The sequence below is a fragment of the Elephantulus edwardii genome, unplaced genomic scaffold, assembly GCF_000299155.1.
Source record: "Elephantulus edwardii isolate Elephantulus edwardi_28Jun2011 unplaced genomic scaffold, EleEdw1.0 scaffold00356, whole genome shotgun sequence".
Taxonomy (NCBI): domain Eukaryota; kingdom Metazoa; phylum Chordata; class Mammalia; order Macroscelidea; family Macroscelididae; genus Elephantulus; species Elephantulus edwardii.
The window spans coordinates 580,110-587,470 of record NW_006400106.1 but is presented as its reverse complement, the minus strand read 5'-3'; the positions used below and the strand labels follow the sequence as shown (position 1 = coordinate 587,470).

Below are 7,361 nucleotides of genomic sequence, written 5' to 3'. Positions count from 1 at the left end.
AATCGCACTGCCTCTGACACACCCATCCCGATTACCCCAGTCACTGAATCAATCCACCTCATAGAGGGTCTTCCCCTCCTACGCCGTCCCTCCACTGTCCCAAGCATGATGTCCCTCTCCAAGGACCGGTCCCTCCTTAGAACATGTCCAGAGTATGTCAGATGAAGCTCCAGAATCCTTGCGTCCAAGGAGCAGCCTATTTTAACCCTCTCCAGGATGAATCTGTTTTTGTAGCAGTCCATGTATATTCAAGACTCTTCTCCAGCACCACAGCTCAAAGGCATATATTCTCCTATCCTCGCTTGTCATTATCCAACTCTCTGATGCATAACAAGTGATTGCAAAGACTATATCAGATGCACCTTAGTCTCCAGAGTGACACCATTTCTCTTCAGTACCTTGGAGAGGTCCCTAACAGCAGATTTTCCAATGGTAATATGTTTTTTGATTTCCTGGCTACTGATACCAAGAGTGTTGATTGTGGAGCCAAGAAGACTAAAGTTGTTAACAATCTCAATCTCTTCACCATCCATCCTGATGCTGCCACTTGGTCCAGTGGTAAGAATCTTTGTCTTCTTGATATTGAACCTCAATCCATATTGAAGCCTGCAGTCCTTGACCCTCTGCAGCAAGCATTTCAGGTCCTCCTCAGTTTCAGCAAGCAGGGTTGTGTCATCTGCATAATGCAGATTGTTAATAGATCTTCCACCAATCCTGACGCCACACTTCTCCTCATAGAGCCCAGCCTCCTGGATAATCTGTTCAGCATACAGGTTGAAAAGGTATGGAGATAGGACACATCCCTGGCGTACGCCTTTCCCAATTTTGAACCATGCAGTCTTTCCTTGCTCTGTTCTGATGACTGCCTCTTGGTCCAAGTATAGGTTTCTCATTAGAACGATCAAGGGTTATGGGATTCTCATTCTTCTCAGAGTCAGCCACAGTTTGTTATGATCCACACAGTCAAATGCCTTTGCATAATCAATGAAACACAGATAGATATTCTGGTATTTCCTGCTTTCAGCTAAGATCCATCTAACATCAGCTACAATAGCCCTAGTACCACGACCCCTTCTAAATCCAGCCTGGACTTCTGGCAATTCTCTGCTGATGTGCTGTTCCAGTCATTTTTGGATAATCTTCTGTAGAATCTTGCATGTGAAATCAATGATATTGTTCTATATTTTCCACACTCAGTTGGGTCACCTTTCTTTGGAATGGGAACAAATATAGATCTCTTCCAGTCAGTTGGCCAAGTGGTTGTTCTCCAGATTTCTTGGCACAACTTGGTGAGCACATCCAGGGCAGCATCTGTTAGCTAAAATACCTCAATTGGTATAGCATCTATTCCTGGGGCCTTATTTTTTGCTATTTCCTTCAAAGCAGCTTGAACTTCTTCCTTCATCACTGTAGGTATGAAAAAGAAATAGTCATTGAAAGCCATCTGGTACATGATACACAAGAGGCGTGTTGTGTAAATAAAAATCTATTAAACAGTAACTGGTTTGGTTTGTAAGGTTGGTTTTTTTGTTTGTTTGTTTGTTATCTGCCAAACAGAAATGAAAACCCAAGTTATGTAGTTATTTTTTTTGTAGCAGCTGTATTTATTATAGCCAGTATTTGAAACAGCTCAAATGCTTATCAGCAGGTGAATGGATAAAGTAATTCATATATCCCTAGACGAGAATGTGGCTCATTGAAAGGGAATAAAATTGATAAGCTACAACATGACTGAATATCTAAAGCATTATACCAAGTGAAAGAATCTAGACACAAAAGAAGTACATAGGTAATATTTTTTATATAAAAATTTAGACGAGGCAAAGCTATAATGATATAAATGGACAAGTAATTGTCGTAGGTGGGAAAAGCAAAGAAACTTGAGTTGTTGGAAATGTTTTGTATATTGATTGTGATGGTGTTTACAGGACTGCATTTATCAATTCATCAAGATTAATACTTAATGTTGGTAAATTATGTATGAATTATATCTCAATAAAGTTGAACAAATGAGGAAAAATGTGTAATTTAAAAACAGAGAAATAAATGTTCAAATAAACATTTTTTTTTAATAGGGTAGGGTTGGTAGTGGTGGTGAGGAATATCCAGAAAAAGAAAATCCCTGGCTTCCTTCTGCCTGCTCTCCTTTTTTGTTGCTGTTGGATACCATCAAGTCAGAACCAACCCGTAGCTGACCTTCCAGTGGGTTTTCAGAGGCATTGAATTACACGAGAGATGGCCCATCTTTCTTCTATGGAGCAGCTGGTTGATTCAAACGACCTTCATGCCTTCATGTTGGCAGTGCAGCTCCTTACCGTTAGGTGACCAGAGCTCCCTCTTCTCTCCTTGTTTTAGTTGTTGATTGCCTTCTAGTCAAGCACGACTCATAGCGACCTTATGAACAAAAGGCCTGAAGCCCCTCTACAACTATCAACATTTATCAAAGTTCATAAGGTTTCTGGAGGCATGTTATTTAAAAAGTGGATGCCACTCCTCTCCTAGTGGACTCTAAAGCAACTCCAAGGAACTTTAGGATAGCTAGTATTCTTGTTGTTGTTGTTGGAGAACTGTGCTGAATACTCCAGGGAATGCCAAAAGAAAAAAAACAGATCTTGGAGAAAGTGTACCCAAAATGTTCTTTGGAGGCAAGGATGTTGAAACTTCATCTCGCATACTTTCGGCATATTATTAGGAGGGGCTGTTCCTTGGAGAAGAATCACATTTGCAAAGGTTTGGAGTGTGAAGAAGAGGAAGCCTCTCAATTACATGGATTGACATGGTGACTGCAGCAATGGGCTGAAGTATGTCAAAGATGTTGATGGCCTTCATAGGGTCCCTGTGGGTCATATGCAACCCAATAGCACATAACCACAGTCACTTTCTAAAAATTTTTTAAATTTTATATTCTCATACAAAATGAGGTTAGGAATGTCAGGGACAGTGAGACTGGCTCAGGATAAGGCAGAGTTCATGGCTACTGTGCATACGGTCGCTATGAGTTGCAGGCAACTCGACTGCATTCATATACATTGTGTTTTATAAGATCCTTCCCACACATTGTGTTTTATAAAATCACTATTGATTAATACCCACTGTCGTCCTTTCTTTTCAGGTCTCCACTAGATCGTTCCTAATTCTTTCATTCCTTCTCTCGCTCCATACACTGAATTCTATTATCCTGTGATTTCCTATCCACCTTTAGCCATGTTGCCCCCTCCCCCTTCCCTCTTTGCACTTTTGTCCACATATTACTAGTTATCCTTCTATTTTTAAAATAATGGTCAAATGCAATATTTGTCCTTATGATACTGAGTTCACTCAGTGTAATGCTCTCTAGCCTCTCCATGTTAGTTATATTTAACAAAATTGTTGCTCCTCAGTGCTGCATAGTATTCCATTGTGTGAATGTACCATAATTTTTCATTCCATTTGTTGGGGGGTATTTGTGCTATTTCCATTTTCTTGCTCTTATGTATAATGTTGCTTTGAACATAGGTGTACAAATCGCCATTTGTGTCTCAGTTCTGCTTTTTCCTTAAGTTATATTCCTAGCAATTGGACCATACTGAATTAATTTCTATGTTCAGCTTTTTGAGGAAACACCAAATTGTTCCAGAGTTGTTATATTTTTTTTACTGATTTGTTGGTTTTTAAAAATATCTGTATACTTAAAATATACAAATTGTATATTTGAAAATCCCACCAACAATGTATGAGAGTTCCGATCTCTACACACCCTCTCCAGCATGTTTTGCTTTCCATCCTGCTAAGCTTTGCTACTGCTATTGGAGTGAGAGTATTTCATAATGGTTTTGCTTTGCATCTCTCTCATGTCCAGTAATTTTGAGCATTTCTTCATGTGTCTGTTGTCCATCTGAATGTCTTCCTTTGTGAAAAGTGTTTCCATGTCTTTTGCCCATTTTGTGATTAGGTAATCAGTCTTTTCCTTGTGAAGACCCTGTAGTAAACTTTGATTATGAGACTCTTGTCTGAGATGTCATTGCCAAATATTTTTTTCCCCAGTCAGTAGGTTTTCTTTTCACCCTACTGGAAATAACTTTTGATGCACACAGGGACTTTAGAAGATCCCCTTTGTCAATGTTATCATCTTTCGGTATTTCACTATTATATTTCTGACTGTACTTGCCAGCCTGTTTATACCATGCTGTTATTGTTGTGTGCCACTGAGTTGAAACCGACTCATAGCTTACCTTCCAGTGGGTTTTCAGAGACAGTTAATCACACGAGAGGAGACTGTCCATCCTTCTCCCATATTTATACTATTGGCTAGGGCTTTTAAGTTTGGTTCCATTTTGTGTCTTATGATCTTAATGGTTTTGAAATTTATCCCAACATCTCTCTGTTCTACCTTGAGTTGATGTCAGTTATGGTATGGGATGTGGGCCCTGCTTCAGTTTTCTGCAGGTTGAAGTCCAGTTTTGCCAGCACCACTTGTAGAAGAGATTGTCATTTCCCCTTTTGATAGGTTTTGTTTCCTTGTCAAATACCAGTTGACTCTAGGTTAATTTCTTGGTTCTCAATTCTGTTCTATGTGTCTGTCATTGTACTGGTACAATGTTTTGGTTATTATAGCTGTGTGGTAGGTTTTGAAGTTCTAGTGGCCCGCTGGTAAGAAGCTGCACTGCAATCCCAAAGGTTCGTGGTTCAAGGCCACTGGCTGCTCCACAGAAGAAGGATGGGCAATCTTTTCCTGTGAAATTAACTGCTTCTGAAAACTTGCCAGAGTAAGCTATGGGTTGTTTCTGACTCAATGTTACACAAGAAGTAGGTTTTGAGATCAAAGAGTGCTTTGCCTCCCACTTCATTTTAATTTTTCAGTAGTGTTATGTTTATTCAAGGTCTCTTTCCTTTCCAAATGAACTTGCTAGTTGCCTTTTCTATCTCTGAAAATGAATTTGGTATCTGTATTGGGATTGAGTTAAACATGTAGATTGCTTTTGGTAGAATCGTCATTTTCACTGTATTGAGTCTGTCTAGCCAAAACCACAAGGGAAACATAAAAAAGGGGAACATTTTTTTCCATTTAGTTGAGTCTCTTATTGCTTCTCACAGTAGTGTTTGGTAGTTTTCTTTATAAAGGTGTTTTTGTCTCCGTTGTTATTGTGTGCTGTTGATTTGGAACCAACCCATAACTGACTCTCCAGTGGGTTTTCAGGTGTAGTTAATCGCATGGAAGAAGATCATCTATCCTCCCATGGAGCAGCTGGTAGCTTTGAACTGCATGATGTAGGAATGGCAGTGCACCTTCTTATCACTAGGCCACCAGAGCTCACTAGTGAGGTTTATTCCCTAGTATCTCAATTTATGGTTGGTTATTGTAAATGGCATTGCTTTCTTAGTTTCCTTTTCTGTGTTTTCTTTGTTACTGTAGAGAAATCCACTGATCTTTGCATGGTGGTGTTGTGTACCATTGAGTCAGAACTGATTCATAGCTGAACCTCTCGTGGGTTTTCAGGGATGGTTAATTGCATGGGAGGAGACTGTTCATCCTTCTCCCATGGAACAGCTGGTGGATTTGAACCATGTGCCTTCAGGATTGCGGTGTAGTTTCTTGCTACTAGGCCACCAGAGCTATTGAACTTATAAAATCATATGCATTTATGTGAGAGTTATCACCATTTTGCTGATCTGGGTGCCTCTCACTGCCTTCTCTTGTCATATTGCCCTAGCAAGTACTTCCAATACAACATTGAATTAGAGTGGTTAAAGTGGGCATCCTTGTCTGGTCCCTGTTTATTAGGGAAATGCCTTTATTCTTTTTTCCGTTGATAATTATATTGGCTCTTAGTTTGCATATATATGCTTTTAACTATGTTGAGAAAATTCCCTTCTGTTCCTATTTTGTTGATTATTTTGATCAGAAAGGGATGTTGGCTGTTGTCAAAGGCATTCATCAATTTATAGGATCGTGTGGTTCTTGTTCCTTGATTTGTTAATATGAGGAGTTAGGTTGATTGTTTTTATATTGAACCAACTTGCATATTTGTTAATAATCCCACTTGTTCATGATTAATTTTTTTTAATATACTTTGGCTTCTTAGCCAGGATTTGTTATTATAGGATTTTAAAAGAATTTTTATATCTGTATCTATATTAATGAAAGATATTGGTCATTAGTGGTTTGTTGGGTTTTTTGTTTCTTTTTTGTAATGTCTTTGCCTGCTTTTGGTATTAGGATTATACTTACTTCATAGAACGATTCTGGAAATGTTCCCTCTTTTTCTATTTTTTGAAATAATTTATGTAGAATTGGTGATGGTTCTTCTCTGAATCTTTGGTAGAATTCAGTCATGAAACCATCTGGGTTTATTGGGGGGAGCAGTCTTTTTAGGTTTCTTCTTTTGTCTTGGATCTATTCAAATGTTCTCCATCTGTTCATGTCAGTCTGGGTAGGGTGTGAGTTTTGAGGAATTTGGCCATTTGGTTTTAAAATTAACCAGCATATAGCTTTTCATATTATTCTGCTGTTATCAATTTAATATCAGCTGGTTCTGTTGTGATGTCACCTCTTTCATTTCTTATTCAAGTTGTGTCTTCTCTTTCTTGTCTTTTATTAAATTTGCCAGTGATTTTTCTATTTTATTGACTCTTTCAAAAAACCAGCTCCTGGTCTTGTTGATGGTTTCATTTGTTTTTCTATTTTCTATCCCATTCATTTCAGCTCCTGTTCTTATAATTTCCTATTTTTTTAGAGGATGTGGGATTGGCTTGCTCCTTTTCTATTTGATAGAGATGTTGAGTTAGGTCCTTAATTTTGCTTCTTTCCTGTTTCTTTTATGTGTTTGCCTATTGCTGTGAACTGTCTTCTGAGGACTGCCTTAGCTGTAGGTGGGAGGTTTTGCTATATTGTATTTTCATTTTTATTTGTTCAGAGAAACTTTTTAATGTCATTCTTAATTTCTTCTATAATCCAATCATGTTCTGTTGTTGTTGTAATGTACTATTGAGTTGCATGCGACTCATAGCGACCCTATGCACAACAGCCCTAAACCCTGCTCTATTCTGTGTCAATGTTATTGTCTCTGACACACCTTTCCCTATTACCCCAGTCACTGAATAAATCCACCTCATCGAGGGTCTTCCTCTCCTGCTCTGTCCTTCTACACTCCCAAGCATGATGTCCCTCTCCAAGGACTAATCCTTCAACATGTCTAGAATATGTTAGACGAAGCTTCAAAATCCTTGCCTCCAAGGAGCAGCCTGGCTTCACCCTCTCCAGGACGAACTTGTTTGTTCTTCTAACAGTCCATGGTATATTTATTACTCTTCTCCAGCTCCACAGCTCAAAGGCATCAATTCTCCTTCTATCATCCCTAGTCATTGTCCAGCTCTCTGATGCA

The 7,361-nt window shown here is 38.8% G+C and overlaps 1 protein-coding gene across 1 annotated transcript in view; it reads left to right on the top strand.

Moving 5' to 3' along the window:
* CPOX (coproporphyrinogen oxidase) overlaps positions 1 to 7,361 on the top strand; it is a 36,485-nt gene that overhangs the window by 25,201 nt on the left and 3,923 nt on the right. The gene's annotated exons all lie outside the window — the stretch shown is intronic.